Here is a 20,152-nt window from a genome sequence, read left to right as displayed (position 1 = left end):
AGAGGGGGCAGGAGGTGCATTATTAAGGGAATGGAACATGATTATATACTGTCATGTAACTCATTAAATTTGTTAGGAGTCATCATTAGGTATTTATCTAATGAATAATCAAAAGAATGAATCACTAGCATCACAACATTCATATTTATATTTATATCTGAGTAACTATCGTAACAGCTGACAATAAGAATGTGTACAACTCATATTTTGGCTGGTTTAGAGTTTTAAAGCTGACATCTGTGTATTTCCCGTGATTCATGTTACTTTTCTGTGTTTGTGATTACCTTTGCACCAGAGCTGGACATCACTCATGCAGCATCAAACAGTAAACAATTCCTGTGTTTGAAGGAAAATTCACATCTGGTTCCCCAAACACTTCTCAAAATTACCACCACCCTAGTGTATAGCTGTAAGTAGCAGATCACAGCTAACATGAAAGTGAGTTAGAAACAATATTTAAAGGGACACTATCAGGTTAGTATAGATGTGGTAAGAAAGCCAGACTTTACAAAATCCATAATCATCAGAAATAGGACAATGATTATTCTTAATTTCAATTATTTTTACTTGTTCTTGCCTCAGCACAGTGGGCTGGCCTAGATCACCTCCTAAGATCCCTTCCAGCCCTACATTTCCTTGATTCTATTATTCTAATTAAAATATTTTATTTTTAAAGAAATAATATTCTCCAGCAGTGTCTGAAACCCAAACTTTGCAGCATGATGCTAGTGTAGGGATATGCCTATATGTACTTACATTGAGATATATCTCAATAGATGCTCCTACATGGCACAGATAGTTTTTCCCCTCAATATAGCTAGTAGATGTGAACTCCAGCAGGGTGGGGCCATAGTCTTGACTTCAACTAGTTACACTGAGGTGAAAACTCCCTGTGCCATGTCTTCCACTAGGAGTTTACATCAAGATCAAGATAGCTAAATGGACCCAGAACATGAACACCGCTACAATGGCATGTGAAACGGATGCAGCTAAAAATAATGAAAAAAACATTAACTGCATTATGTTTATGGTAGAAATGAGTTTTGTTTTTTTAATATCACAGGTGTTACTAATAACACATAAGGAAATCTGTCTGCTTCTTAAAAAATAAAATATAGGAATTTTAACCCAACAGTGTCATAAGTGTAAAAAAAGACTGAAAAGTAATCCTGAAGATCAACAGCAAACATTTGTATCCACCTAGGAGACTCAGGTTCAGGAACTAATAGAGGTTCTTGCTTCCAGGTGACTGAGAGGCGTATGTGTCATGGAGGTCACACACTCACTCTGCGAGTTGTTTGAACTCAGCAACACCACTTGTTTTGTGGCTTGTAGTGCTATTATTTCTGACTCCAGCACAAGTGATTCTCAGCTGACAGTAAAACATCAGCATTCAGAAAACCAATAGAGGGACTACAAATACAAATAAGCCAGTCACAGCAAAGGATGGTGGAAATCTCAAAGACTACCCATCATAAAGAGTGATGTCCTGAGTTATTACTAAAAAATATGAGTCAAACACCCTTCCTTCAAGTCATGGGAAAGAGGACTAGAGGCTGCCAGTTGTAACTGGTGTCACATCACAACATATGTAGGCACCGAATGGCTGCACAATTCCAGTAGAGAATTCCAAATATCAATGGCACATGACTAGATTTTTCATGCAAGTTCATGGTTAAACGAACTCAGTGTCATTTTACCATTAAATTTCCCTATGCTAAAGCAAAGCTCCCTGTACTTCCTCTAGTTCAGGGAAAGCTCTTTCACCGCCTACCATTCACATCTAAAACAGATACATTCAGGGATCCAAGAAAAGCTCAAACATCAGAAAAATGAAAGAGGCTAGAACAGAGCTCTGAAGTTAAACTGCAAGAGATTTCCAAATTCTTCAGTTCTAATCATCCCAGCTGGTCTGAATACAGTCAAATCAAACTGTTCTTCAAGAAATTTAGGCATTTTGTGTCTGATTTCACTATGCAATACTTAAGCATGATCTTCAAACAACCTAAGCACATGCACAATTATTTACAAATTCCCACAAATTTAGAATTCATCCTGCCAACAGTTCACTTAGGACCTGATCCAAAGCCTACTGAAGTCAATGGAAGTCTTTCCCATTGACTTCAGTGGTGTTTGGATCGTGCCTTTAGTTTGCTTTTGGTGTGCACACAGTCGCTGTGAAGATGAAACCAATATACTAGTGCACTCGTTACTGGAAGCCATTGCCTAAAAGGAATCAGGAGTTTTGGGGAAATTAGCTGCCTACATACCTGTAAATGAGGAAGTACCGGGGGGGGGGGTTATCCGCATAAAATAAGTAGTTATGGTAGACACTTAAGGGGTGGGGGACTTTAAAGAATTATTTAGACGCTATTTAGGCAGATTCAGTAACTGCCAAATGCAAAGCAAGGACACAAAAGCTCTGATGAGCCCAGAAAGAAGACAAAAAGTTGCCTGCAGAGTGAAGTAGCAGAAGCATCGGGAATTTTTCTCCCCTGAACCCCTCCTCCCCCTGAATCCAGCACCAGATTTTACTGTTGGTTTTGAGTTCGACATCTAAACATAGAAAGATATGCTGGAAAGACTTTCTGATAGCTAGAGAAATGAATGGATTATTTCAGATGGCAAACTAGCCTGGTTAAACATGCTCTGATCTTATGCCCTGTGGCATCCCCAGTAGGGGAAACAGGTTTTGTTTGTTTTTTAAGAGAACCCCCCCCCCAACTATTTAATAAAGGATTTCAAAAATAACGTGAGAGTGTTAATATGAAGCCTGCATCAACTTCTACTGCATACAACTCCAGTAACTTATCTGTTCGCATAAAGATCATGAACCAAATCAAGGATAGATACTTTTAAAATGAGCACAGATACAAAAAGAAAAAAAGATTGAGAGGAAATAATTTTATATGAATACTTGTGGCATCTAGTTCTTTAATATTTTACCCTCTTTTAGCCACTAAGAAAAAACCCCACATACATTGCCGCAGACCCCAAGCCTCCCTTTATCTCTTAGAATAAGTGAAAGCAGATTTCTGCAGGAAAAGGTGATCTACAATTAGCATGTAAGATACCAACTAATTCCACTTGTTATGCAAGCAACGTCGTCTAATTTGTAGGTTAGAGAGCAAGTCACTCTTGTCTGGGATAAATAAAACAACACACTGCATTATGTTGCTCATAACACGGAAAGCTAACATCAGCTCTTGGAAAGCAAGAGCAGCCTGAACCCCTAAACATCAAGAAACCCTCGTTTGCAACAAGCAAAAGTTATGCATAGGTTTCCACTAGACAGCTAAATAGCAGGTCCCTCCACCCCCCTCGTACACCTCCTATTGCTCGGATAGCTGCCCTCTGTATCTAAAAATCTCCCAAGGACACCGGCTTGATCGATCTTTGTCATGCATTTGGTTTCGCACTTGCGAAGAACAGAGAAGAGAGCCTGGCTTTCTGCGAAACATTAACTTGCACCCGGCTCCTGTCCCTAAGCGGGTTTGCTCAGCGCTGCTGCGGCATGTCAGGGATCTAGCGCGTCTGTCTGTCTGTCTGTCTTTTTGTTGCTTCAAGGGAGATAAATGAACAGCGAAAAAAGAAGAGGAGTACTTGGGGCACCTTAGAGACTAACAAAGTGCTGTCCCAAGCCCTGAAGCGTTAGGAAGCACTAAGGCAATTCCCTTCGGGGTTGATCATCCGAGTGTCTGTTTCGCCGCGGTCCACCACGCTGCTCCGCTGTCTCTTATCGCATCGACTGAGGGAAAATGGGGACCTGCCGTCTTGGCTGTATTGCAAAGATAGCCGCTATCTAGCAAAGTTGATCGGAAAATCTTGACTTCTCCGGGTAAGCCCTCCGCGTAGGGTCGGGCTGGGGAGATGGATGATACGGACGAGACAACCGGGAAGGGGGCCCTTGGTCTATTTCACAAGCCCCGTTGCGAATACACAACTCCAGAACCCCGCGTGCTGTTGCCTCCCTGCCGTGCAACCGCAGGATCAAACCCTGGCAGGTCCCCTCGCTGCCCTCCCATAACAAACCTGTTCGTGCGCAAACATAATAATAAAAACCAAAACGTCTCCTAGCTGGGATAGAGGGAAATCGCCCCGACCGTTGGCGTCCAGCATAAGTGCCCGGGGAGAGGTGCCTGGCCACGGGCGAGCGGGCAGCTGCGGGCACTACTATCCTACACGACGTGGGCTGGGGCCGTTTTCACCCGGGCGAGCCCCGGCCGGGCGAGGAAGCCGCGCGTCCGACAACTACCAAACTTACTTCCCGCCCCCCGCCCCGCTTGCAACGAGCGCGGGCTAGAGCCGCCTCCGAAAACCGGGGGCAATCGACGCGCCCGCGGAGAGCCCCGCGTCTGCGGAGCGCGCCCGGCCCCGGCGGGACGCCCCAGCCCGGCCCCGGGAGCTGCGATCCGCGAGCGGGCAAGGCAGCCGCTGCCCATCGCAGCCAGCGCTCGGGTCCCTCTGCACGCCCCCGCCGGCCTGCCTTTTTACACCGCCCTCCCCCTTCTCGGCGACTCCCCGGAGCAGCTCCCCCAGCCTGTGCAATCAGCGGCGCCTTGAACCCCCAGCTTCGCCGGCATCCCTGCTCCAGTCCCGGGCTTACCTTAGAGCGGGCTCTGGCAGGCTGCGAGCCGCAGTCGGATTCCTGCCCCCCAGCCCCGGCCCCGGCGGCGGCTCCGAGACACCTCGGCTCTGTGCCGCTGAAGAGCCGAGCGTCCTTTGCCCGAGCGCTACCTCCCCGCGTTGCCGCGCAGCCCGGAGGTATGTTGTTAAACCGAGCCGCCTTTGGCCGTAACATTGAACGTCAGAGATTTGGGAGCGCTGAGCAAACCCCACCCTCCAAACCCTGAGCCTTGGCCGCCCGCGTGGGGGGGTGGAGGAGAGAAGAGAATTAAAGAGCAGGCGTGTGCGCTAACTACAAGCGGCTCCTCCATTAACCCCTTTCCTCCTCTTCCTCCACTCCAGGGCCGTCCGTGGGGGGAACGGTGCAAGGGCTCTCGGCTGGGATTCCTCCCTGGGCACGTCAACATGCACCTGACGGGAGGGAGGCAGATTTGCTTGGCTCCAGCGCACTTCCTGGCCCTGTTGCCATTACAACTGCTTGCAGGGTTTACAACTTTGCGGCAGAAGGAGTCATTCCACTCTCTCCTTGCAGAGAAAAGGCTTTCAAGGTTTCACAGAAAGAAAAGGAGGACTTGTGGCATCTTAGAGACTAACCAATTTATTTGAGCATGAGCTTTCGTGAGCCACAGCTCACTTCATCGCATGCTGTAGCTCACGGAAGCTCATGCTCAAACAAATTGGTTAATCTCTAAGGTGCCCCAAGTCCTCCTTTTCTTTTTGCGAATACAGACTAACACGGCTGCTACTCTGAAAGGTTTCACAGCTCACTGATTATTATTGACGTGACAGTAGCAGCTGGGGGCGCAACCCAGATCAGGACTCGGGGCTGCTGCCCGAAAGAGCTTACCGTCTAAACGCAGCAGACAAAGAGGAGAAAGAGGACTAGAGAGAGGAAGTGACCTGGGTACGTCTACACAGCAAACAAACAAACAGAACCCCCCACCAACAAGACTTGGAGGCCTGGGTCTACAGACCGTGGCTTACTTTAAAAATAGCCACGTAGCTGTATGTGCTTGGGCTGGAACTCTTAAACCCATCCCTGGCCCGGTTAAGGGATGAGAGCCAGAGCATATACAGGGCTATATTGAGAACTATAGGCCCGAGTTCTGAGACTGGCTGTGGCAGGGTTTGTTTTTGCGGTGCAGACATACAGCCAAAGTCACAGCAGCTCAACGGCAGAGCTAGGAATAGACACACCTGTGCTCCGGGCCCCCAGGCTGATGTCCAATCCACTGGACTAAGTTTAGGGTTGGATGGGTTCAGATTTTCATCAGTCAATTTCACCATACACAAAGGGACAAAAAAAATATTTCCATGGCTAACAAGTGCTATTTACAGATAGGCAAAATAAGAAAAAATGCTGCTTCAGAACTTATGAGAGTTTGACTTAAAATATTTACTTTGTACATTTTGATGTGTGATGTTGATAATCTGTGTTATAATGATTACAAAGCTTTAACTTTTAATGTTTATTGCTATTAAAATAATGATTGCCTGGCACGCACACCCTTAATTTCCCACAACTGTGAACATTTATATCAATTAAAATTTAAAAAAAATACTTAAACCCCACAATTTTGCACTACTGTGAACATTTAACTAGATAAAAATCTTTTAAAACTGCTTAAAATGAACATATAGTAGCCCGAAAAATTTTTAAAAAATAAAAATCAAGTTCTTCCAAGTCTATGTTCCCACCCTAATTAAGAACAAAACAAAACTTTATTTCTGTATTTACTTTTACTCAGAGGCTTCATTTCAGAACATTAAGAATTTTTTTCTTTTGATGATGGGGGAAAAAAAAAAAGCCCTGGATTCTATTCAGATAAGATATACCTTGAAAAACCCTAAAGTTTATCCAAAAGGAAATGACCAGCAGCACTACTGGTTGGGGGAAGGAGGAAGGGGTGAGGCCAACTGGCTCTCCTTCCCCCACCTGCGCTCCCTCCCAAGGCCTAATGACCATGAGAGCACATGCCTGGCCACCAGGCCTTAGGCATAGGGGAGGCCAGAAGACAACAATTCCATTTTGAAAATTGTTTTTTTTTTCCTACATAGGAACAAAAATGAGACATTTCAAAAATTTTAATGGGAAAACAAGAGAAAGTGAGAGAGAGCAACAGGCACAAGAATAACCAATAGCCTGGTGATAGGGCATTTGGCTGGGAAGTGGGAGACTCAGGTTGAAGTCCCTGTTCTGCTTGATTCAGTGCCGAAACTGCCAGGCTATGGATTCTTCCTCTTCTCTGTATGTGTCTGTCTTTGCACCCTGGAAATTGCACCCTGGATAGGAGAAGCCCTTCCCAATGAATTTTTTTGTTGGAACAGATACATTTCCATGAAACACTCAAAATGGTCATTTTGATAGAAAGAGTGTCAATTTTTTTTCAACCAGCTCTGCCCATGCAGCCCACGTCCCGCACCCTCTTGGGCTCAGTGGAAGTATAAGCCACAGCTCTTGCAGTCTAAGCAAGCCTCAAGAGCCAGAAGCAATCCCCTTCAGAAGGAGCAAAGAATGAACCCCAAAAAGCATCCTGCTGCTTTACACCTGTGAACATTAGTGATGTCATCAGACTGACTTCGTAAATTACAACTCTGGATGTGGTTTTCTATTTTACCTACTGGCTATTTGCTCTGCTCCCAGCCTCACTGCCTTTGCCCTCCATGCCTCCAACCAGCCTTTCTTCCCCATTACTTCCAGTCACCTTCAATCTCCCTTGTCCTCTTCTTTTGTCCTTCCCATTCCCTTACTCCCATGAATCCATCCCTACCTGCATTCCTTCTTCATCACCCCAACCTGACCCCTCATCACATGCTTAAAAAGAATCCCAAGAAAAATCAACTAAGACAAGAAGAGTGGAACATACATGGTGTTTTCCATCACTGTGATTGTTGTGCAGATATGGTATATCCCTCTACATTGCCCTTTGCCCCTCTTTTCTATCTACATTTAGCTCTTTGGAGCAAGACTGTCTCTCCCTGTGTGTAGGTCCTGTCATCTGATACCATAAAGATATCAATCCTGATTAGAGCCTCTAGCTGTTACTGCAATGCAAATAAGTAAGCCAACAGCTATTTGGAGATTCAAAGTTATTTCAAGACATAAAAAGGAAGGAAATTTGTGTTTAAAGCTGTAGGGGACCTGCCTTTACACCTGAGTTGCAATCTAAGTTCAGTGCATGTTCTTAATGACTGTGCAAGCAGTGTCATTAGTGCAAACAGGGTGTTTAACCTTAACTGTGCATCTCCTGGGTTTTGGTGGATTAACTGAAACCCCGATTATATTTAATTATCTCCAGTGCTGTCCTCTGTGATCATTGCCTTGCTTTATGGCTTAATAATCTGCACATTGATATAAACCAAATGACAATTAACATTAGTGCAGGTTGGGTTTGCATTTATTGCTGTTCCTAGGTCTGCACGCCACATGCTTCCGCTCTGCAGTTTCATTGCCATTTATCAGCACCTCCTTATTGGAACAGCTCCTGACTTTAAAAACAAATCAATTGACTTTTCCCCAAACAGCTAGGAGAGTGAGGATCCTAACAACAACTTGACCAGTTTTCTGTCAGAAAGTAAGGAAGCTCTTTCAGACAAATTGCAGTCCTCAGACTTCACAGTCTGGGATACCGCAAAAGGCAGCGTGGGAGGGAAAACATTAGCACGTGTGAGTTCCCCAGTACCTAAGAAAGAATCACACAGTTCACTCCCATCCCCGAATCTCTGCTATGGGCCCAATCCTGAGAGCTGCTGAATAGCAGCATCCCCCACGGTTTTGATGGGAGTGGCCATTGCTCAGCATCTATGAGGATAATCTAAATAGACAGACGCCAAACCCAATAATCAAATTAATCAGCCTCCCACAGTGGATTTAAAAGGGACACAATCCTGCTTCCACTGAAATCAACTCCAGAAATGAGATTGGATGACAGCCAGATCTGGTAGATGCATTTGACCAGTACATGATTGAATTCTAGTACTGTATTTCATGAGATGTTCCATAAATGTTATTTATTATTTGCATAATCTCATTCTGATTTATACAATGGTAACGTGTGCTCAGTAATCCAATATATATAGATTATATATTTCAGGTTTAGCTCCGAGTGCTTTCAGCGTGGGAGTGCCTGTGTCTCCAAGGTCGCCTCATAAATCCAGGTATTGTGGCACTGCACTGCCAATCTGTGTGGGGTATAATAACTCTTAAGGGAAATCAACGCTGAAAATGCTTCCGAATTTTTCAGAAAGGACATGTGTAGAATACATCACCACAGCCCGGCTGAGCATGCAACATCTTTGCAAACACTGGTGAAATACATCACATCCCCTCAGTTGGGTGGTGAGCAAAAGCAAATAATGTGCAATAGGTAAATCCTGGGACATCTGTGCAAAGAGATTACTTGCTTAAACAGCATTTCACTCGTGCACATTTTCTGTGCATATTTTATAACCCATCACTAACAAGGCCACCTGCTTTGTTCTAAATAAACTCATGAAAAAGTTAAAGGTGGACAAAAGTCATCACAAATCAAAGGCCCTAGCTCAAAATTCAGATGCATTCTGTTTAGACAATAGTCTAAAATATTTCATCGACAGGATGACAAATTCAGCTACAAAACTGTTTTAAGATCAATTGTAATAATAAGGCTGACATTTTGGCCAGTGCCTTACAGACCGACCTTCAGAAGCTATGTAATTGTACTAGATGATTGACAATCAGAATACCAGTTTCAGAGCATCATAACAAGAACAGTACATAGTGTGATAATAATAGTAATTAAACACACAAAACCTATGTTTAATTACCATAAAGGTTGCAACATACGCTGGCAAGCCAATCTAAGTAAAATGTAAAAGCTGGAATAATCCTTAATCATTCTATCATGTCCAGATATAAAATGATAAACGAGGACCTACGGAGTCTGGCAAACATATGTACCATGTTGCATATCCGGTTCTCTCCTCCTCATGGCAGTTTCATCGTGCATCCTGTTGTGACCGTGCATGTGGAGATGTACATCTCCTGCATTGCATGGCTCTGGAGAGGTTTATTCTATGACAGAATGTCAGGACAAGATATCTGAGGGCTGGGGTGAAGCCACAGGATTAAGGATGCAGAACCCACCACCCAACTTCACTTGGCAGTGGCTTCTTTATCCTGTCGCTTGTGACACTCTTGAAAATGATTTTTACTTGTATATTGAAGCCTTCATTAGGTAACCCTGTCTTAAGTAACTACTTCAAAGTATCCTCCAGGTTTGCAGAACAATTCGGTTTGACCTTTAATTAAATACCAAGGCTATCTTTAGTAGGCAAAGGGTATTTGCTAGGTGCTCAGGGGATTTTTAATTTTAACACTTCTTGTAGCTCAGTGGTTGCGTGAACAGGGATTTGTGCAGATATGTTCTTCTGTTTTGATCTGTGTGTGCTTCTAATCCATGAGTTTCACTTTAAGTCACAGGTTCAAATGATTCCAAAAAACTCAAAGCAAAACTCAGATAAAACAGCATTTTCACACACAAACCCATGGTTTTACCTCATTTCTTGTTTGAAACAAAGCCCTGATTTGCTTGAAACCAATTCTGGGTTCAGAAACCTTACAATGGACTAGGGGTGAATTCTTCATTTGTAACAAACCCTGAAACACGCTCAAGATTTAGCTCATTTGCAGTTTCTTAAAGCAAGTTTTCTACAACTCTGCTTACCTAGTACAATGTAGGTTAATATCCTGTGTGTGGGTTTTCTTAACAGTGCTCTAAAAAAAGGAAATGTATTTTCAATTCTCATATACTGGCCATAGCAGCTCCTTTCATGTAAATAATTATTCACACTCATTTAGAGATTACACTCCAAATATGCATTTCAAAGGAGATTTAAAAAGCAATAGACTGTAACAAACTTCTGCAGGAGAATTATCTGCAGCATAATGTGTAAATATTTTAGAGTTCACAGATAAGTGACAACATAAATGGTAATGTTTTCAAAGACTATGACACTGATACACTGAATCCTGGGAGTATAAATCTTTTAGTCAATGTTTTAAGTAATTTTAGGGCTGATGAAGAGGTGCTGGATAGAAAGTCCTGGAGGCTGAAGTCCCATAAATGAAAAGGGATGGAATGGAAGAAGCACCTTGGTGTTCTGCCAATGTGCTTTGACCCTTATTTCAGAAACCATCTCTAGAAGCTAAGGAGTTTTCCTTTCTCCAAATAGATTCAATCCCTGGTCTCTGGCCAAAAAAAAAAGATGCCAATTATGGTGGAGGGTTTATGTAATGTGGACATTTATATATTAGGAGATGGATGGTTTCACAGTTCAGGGCAACAGCACATGTATTTCTCCTCCATGGTCCCATGAGGGAACCCTTTTTAGGTTCCCAGCTCCTCAGCCATCACCTGTCTTGATCTCTTTCCCTCCAGACTGGGGATTTTCTAGGCTGCACAGTTCTTTGCCTACACTGTGATATCCCCAGCAAACCAGACCATCTGAAAGGCCAGCATCTGCACTTTGTTTTTTTATGAACCTTTTAATTGCCCACAGTTACAAGTTACAACACTGAGCTTAATAAGCAAGTATATTTATTCTTAAGGTGAAAGCATTACAAAGAAAACATATTAAAAGCCAAGAAAACCCCTACACACATGCTATAAAGCTTACCAGAGATCACCCCCAACTCTTAGCTCAAGTTCTGGTAGTTGTCAGTCCTTCAAAACTCACAACTGGGTTTTCCCCATGTTTACCTGTTCATAACTTTCTCCAAATCAGAATCAGAACCACCATGAAAATTTCAATCTTTCCTTTATATGGTTTCGGCCTTTGATCTTGGCCTTAGGTAATGATGATCAGCAGACAATGCCTCACTCCTCAGTATGTAGCTTCAAAGGGCTGGGTTTTTTGCCTAGCCCAAGGTAGGGAATTTGCATTCACTTTCCCTTACATATTCTCCAAGAAAAGCACTTAAACATTTTGTTTCAAAAGTCCATTATTGTTGAGCATGTTGTTCACTATAGTCCATTGAATACCCAGGTCTCACATTTGTCAGATCTGCCCCCTGCAAGATTAGATACAATCCTGGCCAAGAATAATATATAAACCATTTATTTAATACAATGAATCCCAAAAGATATTTAAACTTAATTCAGTCAAGTCTCCCAAGGATATGGCAGAAAATGGCCATATCTGTCACAGATGGAAACCAAACAATTCATTTAATATCCTTAGAATCTCCATACGGCCTTGAGATGTTCATATTTATGTTCCCACTGTTCATGGATAAAAGTATGTAGATTGCACTCACTTTTCAAGATCCAATTTTTTAGAAGACACCTAAATCCACTACTGATTCTTCATTCTTTACCTCAGCAAAACTTCCAGGGAAGTCAGTGGCAATTTTGCCTTAATTAAGAAGTTCAGGATTTTACTCAACTAGAGTTGTAAAATCAAAAGACTGTTTTTAATCTTAAAATGTGCAACACAGCATCTGAATCCAGTCCTATTTTTTTTTTTTGTTGCATTCATCCAAGACATCCAAATGTCCTCCCAGCCCTTTGAACAAAAATGCCTGTATACCATGTCTGAGTCCAAAGCTAAATTTTATCACTGAATTTCCAAATCCTGAAATTAGGAGTTTTATAATAGAAATTATGTAATTTGCAAATAAATGGTACCATTATAATTGTAATTTCTAAATTAACACATTAAAAAAAAAACAGCACAGGAAAACCCTGCAGCTTCTCAGTTCAAGTGTCGTAAATTATTTTTAATCGTGTTTAAGATTCTAAGATGACACCTACCTCTAGATCTTAGTACTTAAAGAACCACATTTATATAGAAAACTATTATCTGCTGTGAACTTTTCAGATTACATTTTAACACTATGCACCTCATTATTTCAGTTAATAAAAGAAAAGTTCAACAGTCATTTGAGTTCAGCACAAAAGGAAAGTTTTGAATTATAAAACATGTGTGGAAAGAAAAGGAGGACTTGTGGCACCTTAGAGACTAACCAATTTATTTGAGCATAAGCTTTCGTGAGCTACAACTCACTTCATCGGATGCATTCATTCTTGCATCCGATGAAGTGAGTTGTAGCTCACGAAAGCTTATGCTCAAATAAATTGGTTCGTCTCTAAGGTGCCAGAAGTACTCCTTTTCTTTTTGCGAATACAGACTAACACGGCTGTTATTCTAAAACATGTGTGGAAAAATGTAAATCAGAAGCAAATACGTTTAAACACAGGCACACCCAACATTCAGATTGTGTTGGCATGATAAGGTCCTGACATTTCTAAATGTCATGTGAAGAAGAAATACAAAATTATTGCATAATAAAACCTATTAGTCAGCTATTTACTAAAATATACAGTCTAGTGCCAGTGGAATACTTTACTACTTGTAAACATTTTAAATGGAAAATAAAATATTTTGTTAATATATTTAAAGAAACACTTATCACAGGTGACTGTGGTCATGGATTGTCCAAAGATTGGTTAGTGGGGCCTACTGATGGAAATCAACTTCATGCACTAACTGTGCACATCCAGGACCGCACTGAAAAATAAAACATTGTCTGTGGCCATTGTGTTAAATTCAGAAAGCATGTTGGTACAGGGATAAAAAGACAGTGAGGGTGGGTAATAAAAATGGGCAGATAAGGGGGGGGGGAAACGGTGTAGATACTGGGGAAGGAAAGAAAAAACGGTTGTTTAACCATCCATCAAAAATGCCATGCTGCCTTTTCAGCAAAAGTTTAAAATGTCCAAGTACTTGAAGTCACTTTCCATCATAAGTGCTGCACCAGAAATTCATTAGTATTCCATGTCTAGGCTCTAAGTCTGCAATCTGATCCACATGCCTCTAGCCTTTTGGTGTTCCATTGACTTCAATCAATCTCTGTGTGGTCTCATGTGGATCCAGTTGTAGGAGTATGGCTGAAGGGGTGGCTTCTCTTCCCAAGAGAGATCAGCCGTGGAGATGTGATCTTCAGGCCAATGGAGTGCTGGATGACTGGTTAGGGAGAACTGATGTCAGGATACAGGGGAGTTGATAATCATAGGACATAGGATTTGCCGTACTGGATCATACTTGTGGTCCATCTAATCCCTTATCTAGCTTCTGACAGTGGCCAGCATTGCATGTTCCAGGGGAAAATGCAAAAAAACCTCTTAACTCTTACTAGTTATGGAGAGGTTGAAGTCCTAAACCATCGGGATTAATATCACTATAAAATTTATATTAACACTGTTATAATTCTGGATATTGTTATCATCCATTTAAGGGTTCAATCCCTTTTTTGTATCTTGCTAAGTTCCTGGCCTCAGTGTCATTTTGTGGCAATTAGATTGTGGAACTTACTACATATTGTGTGAAAAAGTATTGCCTTGTATCAGTTAATTTGCCATATTTTAAATTTCATTGAATTTCCCCTAGTTCTTCTATATGAAACAAGGACAAAATTTCCCCATCTTCTTTTTCTAGACTATTCATTATTTTGTAGACTCTTATCATCTCCTAAGATTACAAAATCTTGATCTTTTCAATCTGTCTTCATATACGTTTTTTTTCGCATGGCCCCTAATCATTAGTCCCCATTCATAGATTCCAAGGCCAGAAGGAAACATTCTGAGTATCTAGTCTGACCTCCTAGAAAAAAAAAAAAGGCCATAGAACTCTGCCAACATAATTCCTTTTGAACTAGAATATTTCTTTTAAAAAGATCCAATCTTGTTTTAAAAATCACCAATGATGGAGAATCCACCACAACCCTTGGTGAATTGTTCCAATGGTTACTCACTCTCACTGTTAAAAAATTACCTCTTATTTCCAGTTTGAATTGGTCTAGCTTCACCTTCCAGCCACTGGATCTTGTTATACCTTTGTCTACTAGATTGAAGAGAGCATTATCAAATATTTGTTCACCGAGTAGGTTCTTTTAGACTGTGATCAAGTCACCCCTTAACTTTCTGTTTGTTAAGCTAAATAGATTAAGCTCCTTGAGTCTATCACTATATAGGACTCTTCTCTAAACTATCTTTAACTCTACAATACCCTTTTTAAGATCAGGTGACAAGTATTGCACACTGTATTCCAGGAGAGACTATCTTGATTTACATAATTGCATTACAATATTTTTTATATTACTCTCCATCTCCTCCCTTCTACTTTCTTACATCTTGCTTCCATTTTTGACCACAACTGCAATAGAGCTGTCCACAATGACAGTCAGGTCCCATACTTGAGTTGATACAAAGAGTCTGAATCCTGTAAGGTGCAAGAAAATTGTAAAGGTTTCCTTCCAACATGAACTGCTTTGCATTTATTAATACTGAACTTCCATTTACCAGATTGTTGCCCATTGACCCAGTCTGGCTAAAACCCTCTGAATTTTCATCACAGTTCTCCCTAGACTTGAATAACCGGCATAGCTGTGTGTTTTCCTCAAATTTCACTACCTCACTGCTCATTCCCTTTGCAGATCATTAATAGAGGCATTAAGCACTGGCCCTACCATGGAATCTTGAGATACCCCACTGTTCACCTCTTGAAATGATAATGTTGTGTCCCTTCAATATTATTCCAATGAAAATAATTGCCATTAGTATGGCAATTGGACTGGGCCTTGTTAAGAGCTGATGTAAAAAGCTGCACAGAGGAAGCCAGAAACTATGCTACTTGTTCTTGAGCACCATCTGCTGGCACCATAACTATTTACATACCTTACACACACACACACACACACACACACAGATATAGATCACTGTCACAGGTAGACCCTGTGATTTTACAGGTGAGTAGCCAACATTTACATTGTGGGCTTCATTTTGCTCCCACTGAAGTCAACTGCAAAATTCCCATTGACTTAGTGACGTAAAACCACATCCTATGTGGCTGCTAGGAAGAGTGATGTATCCCTACAGAATTGGGAACAGTCTTGAACTGTAAGACCTCTTGGACTTTCCCTAGGGCCAGCAGACACAGAGGCAATTTTGAGCAAGAAAGTCTATTGTCAATATAGAGATAAAAAAGGACAGAAATAGAACCATGTTTATTTCAGCTCAAAAACAGAGGGAAAAATACATTTGTGCTAAGCAAAAAATGAAAGAAATTTTATTTGAAAGGTTTCTCTAGAGGCCATTACAAACCACAAAGAGAGAAAAAAATGAAAATTATAAAGTAGTAGGTGAAAACATCCTTCTACAGGTTATGAATAACCGATAAGCCTCATTCAGGTAATGGTAGGTTACAGTTAGATGCTGAAGTGTAGAAGTATGTCAATATTAAAGGTAAAGACAAATCCATTCGTAGCTGTTAGAAGACAAACTCAGAGATGCATTTTCCTCCCATCAGTCTTCCAAGGGGTATAAGGGACATTTAATAAGCAAGTTATTAACAATCATCTCTAAAAGTATGCTGCAGAGTTATGTAGCAGTAACACCATTCAAATAATACATTGCAGATGTGCTGGAATGGTTTGCTAACAAAGACATATTTTAATATTTGGCAGTGAGCAATAAGTGAACATAAACATTCCTATTTAAGGCCATTTTCTGAAAATAATGTCTCTGATTGTATACATTCTACGAAAAAATTTTTTTAAACACCTTGGGTCAAATTTGTTAATGGTAAAAAATTAAGCCTAAAGTATATACTGTATGTGCCAAAACTACTAAAGACAAACTAGCATAGAAGTACAAAAATATTTCTCAATGGTAGTCCAAAATATTGCAGTATCAATACTATGAAACACATAGTGGTTGCCATTAAAATCTACACAGTTTCACCTTTTATTTAATTAATGTTACTACTAGTTAGTATAAGGAATAACTTGGTAATGTGAGTTACTGTAATTTTTATTAAAAAGGTAAATGGAGCTATTATGTAATGTCTGGAAAACTATATTCAAATTTGTGTTTAAATATTTGCATCTTTTCTGCATCCTTATGAAACACAGTACACAATGCCTGAGATACTGAAATTATATGGGGACTTAAAGGGAGGGACAGATTTATTTATTTTTAAAATTATTTATTATTTGAATTACTAGAAACCTAAATCAGAATCGGGGCCCAATTGTTCAAACACATAGCAAGAGATGGTCCCTGCCGCAAAGAGCTTACGATTCAAATAGACACAGCCCACAAAGGATGGCATGGAAAACACAGACACTGAGAGGTTAAGTGTCTTGTCCCAGTTATAAAGCAACAGATCATTGGAAGAGCCAGGAATAGAACCCAGTACTTCCAGTTCATTACCTTAGCAATGAGACCATGCTAGCTTGCATTCTATGTGGTATATATGCCACTAACATCTACACAAAGGGTTTGTCTACACTACGGAATAAGGTCGAATTTATAGAAGTTGGTTTTTTAGAAATCAGTTTTATATATTCGAGTGTGTGTGTCCCCACAGAAAATGCTCTAAGTGCATTAAGTGCATTAACTCGGCAGAGTGCTTCCACAGTATTGAGGCTAGAGTCGACTTCCGGAGTGTTGCACTGTGGGTAGCTATCCCACAGTTCCTGCAGTCTCTGCTGCCCATTGGAATTCTGGGTTGAGATCCCAATGCCTGATGGGGCTAAAACATTGTCGCGGGTGGTTCTGGGTACATATCGTCAGGCCCCCGTTCCCTCCCTCCCTCCCTCCGTGAAAGCAAGGGCAGACAATCATTTTGCGCCTTTTTTCCTGAGTTTCCTGTGCAGACGCCATACCACGGCAAGCATGGAGCCCGCTCAGGTAACCGTCATCGTATGTCTCCTGGGTGCTGGCAGATGCAGTACTGCATTGCTACACAGCAGCAGCAACTCATTGCCTTCTGGCAGCAGACGGTGCAAATGACTGGTAGCCGTCATCGTCATGTCCGAGGTGCTCTTGGCCGCATCGGCCAGGAGCGCCTGGGCAGACATGGGCGCAGGGACTAAATTTGGAGTGACTTGACCAGGTCATTCTCTTTAGTCCTGGAGTCAGTCCTATTGAACCGTCTTATGGTGAGCAGGCAGGCGATACGGACTGCTAGCAGTCCTACCGTACCATCTTCTGCCAGGCAGGCAAGAGATGAGGATGGCTAGCAGTTGTATTGCACGATCTTCTGCTGAGCAGCCATGAGATGTGGATGGCATGCAGTCGTTCTGCACCGTCTGCTGCCAGCCAAAGATGTAAAAGATAGATGGAGTGGATCAAAACAAGAAATAGACCAGATTTGTTTTGTACTCGTTTGCCTCCTCCCCGTCTAGGGGACTCATTCCTCTAGGTCACACTGCAGTCACTCACAGAGAAGGTGCAGCGAGGTAAATCTAGCCATGTATCAATCAGAGGCCAGACTAACCTCCTTGTTCCAATAAGAACAATAACTTAGGTGCACCATTTCTTATTGGAACCCTCCGTGAAGTCCTGCCTGAAATACTCCTTGATGTAAAGCCACCCCCTTTGTTGATTTTAGCTCCCTGAAGCCAACCCTGTAATCCATGTCGTCAGTCGCCCCTCCCTCCGTCAGAGCAACGGCAGACAATCGTTCCGCGCCTTTTTTCTGTGCGGACGCCATACCAAGGCAAGCATGGAGGCCGCTCAGCTCACTTTGGCAATTAGGAGCACATTAAACACCACACGCATTATCCAGCAGTATATGCAGCACCAGAACCTGGCAGAGCGATACCGGGCGACGAGGCGACGTCAGCACGGTCACGTGAGTGATCAGGACATGGATACAGACTTCTCTGAAAGAATGAGCCCTGGCAATGCATGCATCATGGTGCTAATGGGGCAGGTTCATGCTGTGGAACGCTGATTCTGGGCTCAGGAAACAAGCACAGACTGGTGGGACCGCATAGTATTGCGGGTCTGGGACGATTCCCAGTGGCTGCGAAACTTTCGCATGTGTAAGGGCACTTTCATGGAACTTTGTGACTTGCTTTCCCCTGCCCTGAAGCGCATGAATACCAAGATGAGAGCAGCCCTCACAGTTGAGAAGCGAGTGGCAATAGCCCTGTGGAAGTCTGCAACGCCAGACAGCTACCGGTCAGTTGGGAATCAATTTGGAGTGGGCAAATCTACTGTGGGGGCTGCTGTGATGCAAGTAGCCCACGCAATCAAAGATCTGCTGATATCAAGGGTAGTGACCCTGGGAAATGTGCAGGTCATAGTGGACGGCTTTGCTGCAATGGGATTCCCTAACTGTGGTGGGGCCATAGATGGAACCCATATCCCTATCTTGGCACCGGAGCACCAAGCCGGCGAGTACATAAACCGCAAGGGGTACTTTTTAATGGTGCTGCAAGCACTGGTGGATCACAAGGGACGTTTCACCAACATCAACGTGGGATGGCCGGGAAAGGTACATGACGCTCGCATCTTCAGGAACTCTGGTCTGTTTCAAAAGCTGCAGGAAGGGACTTTATTCCCAGAAAATAACTGTTGCGGACGCTGAAATGCCTATATGTATCCTTGGGGACCCAGCCTACCCCTTAATGCCATGGCTCATGAAGCCGTACACAGGCACCCTGGACAGTAGTCAGGAGCTGTTCAAGTGCAGAATGGTGGTAGAATGTGCATTTGGACATTTAAAGGCGCGCTGGTGCAGTTTACTGACTCGCTTAGACCTCAGCAAAACCAATATTCCCACTGTTATTACTGCTTGCTGTGTGCTCCACAATATCAGTGAGAGTAAGTGGGAGACGTTTATGGTGGGGTGGGAGGTTGAGGCAAATCGCCTGGCTGCTGGTTACGTGCAGCCAGACACCAGGGTGGTTAGAAGAGCACAGGAGGGCGCGGTACGCATCAGAGAAGCTTTGAAAACCAGTTTCATGACTGGCCAGGCTACGGTGTGAAAGTTCTGTTTGTTTTTCCTTGATGAAACCGCCCGCCCCTTGGTTCACTCTACTTTCCTGCAAGCTAACCACCCTCCCCTCCTCCCTTTAATCATTGCTTGCAGAGGCAATAAAGTCATTGTTGCTTCACATTCATGCATTCTTTATTCATTCATCACACAAATAGGGGGATGACTACCAAGGTAGCCCAGGAGGGGTGGTGGAGGAGGGAAGGAAAATGCCACACAGCACTTTAAAAGTTTACAACTTTAAAATATATTGAATGCCAGCCTTCTGTTTTTTGGGCAATCCTCTGGGGTGGAGCGGCTGGGTGGCCGGAGGCCCCCCCACCGCGTTCTTGGGCGTCTGGGTGTGGAGGCTATGGAACTTGGGCAGGAGGGCGGTTGGTTACTCAGGAGCTGTAGTGTCAGTCTGTGCTCCAGCTGCCTTTGCTGCAGCTCAACCATACACTGGAGCATACTGGTTTGATCCTCCAGCAGCCTCAGCATTGAATCCTGCCTCCTCTCATCACACTGCTGCCACATTTGAGCTTCAGCCCTGTCTTCAGCTCACCACTTACTCTCTTCAGCCCGCCACCTCTCCTCCCGGTCATTTTGTGCTTTCCTGCACTCTGACATTATTTGCCTCCACGCATTCGTCTGTGCTCTGTCAGTGCGGGAGGACAGCATGAGCTCAGAGAACATTTCACCACGAGTGCGTTTTTTTTTC

At 42.8% G+C, this 20,152-nt stretch overlaps 1 protein-coding gene and 1 long non-coding RNA gene across 6 annotated transcripts in view; one reads left to right on the top strand and one right to left on the bottom strand.

Annotated features, from left to right (window-relative positions):
- Positions 1-5,093, bottom strand: part of LOC125640344 (contactin-4) — a 646,262-nt gene extending 641,169 nt beyond the window's left edge. For 4 of the 5 annotated variants that reach the window (XM_048858825.2, XM_075130266.1, XM_075130267.1 and 1 more), the window contains exon 1: positions 4,607-5,092. The gene's annotated coding sequence lies outside the window, so the exon portion shown is untranslated. Of the gene's footprint in view, positions 1-4,606 lie in introns of all 5 variants that reach the window. The other variant, XM_075130265.1, reaches the window with a different exon arrangement.
- LOC125640349 (uncharacterized) lies at positions 3,198-19,579 on the top strand. The gene is made up of 3 exons (XR_007357769.2): positions 3,198-3,838; positions 8,707-8,784; positions 18,061-19,579. It is a non-coding gene; the product is annotated as an uncharacterized LOC125640349 (long non-coding RNA).
- The last annotated feature ends 573 nt before the right edge of the window (positions 19,580-20,152 follow it).

The sequence above is a fragment of the Caretta caretta genome, chromosome 7, assembly GCF_965140235.1.
Source record: "Caretta caretta isolate rCarCar2 chromosome 7, rCarCar1.hap1, whole genome shotgun sequence".
Taxonomy (NCBI): domain Eukaryota; kingdom Metazoa; phylum Chordata; order Testudines; family Cheloniidae; genus Caretta; species Caretta caretta.
This window is presented reverse-complemented; position numbering and strand designations above follow the sequence as displayed.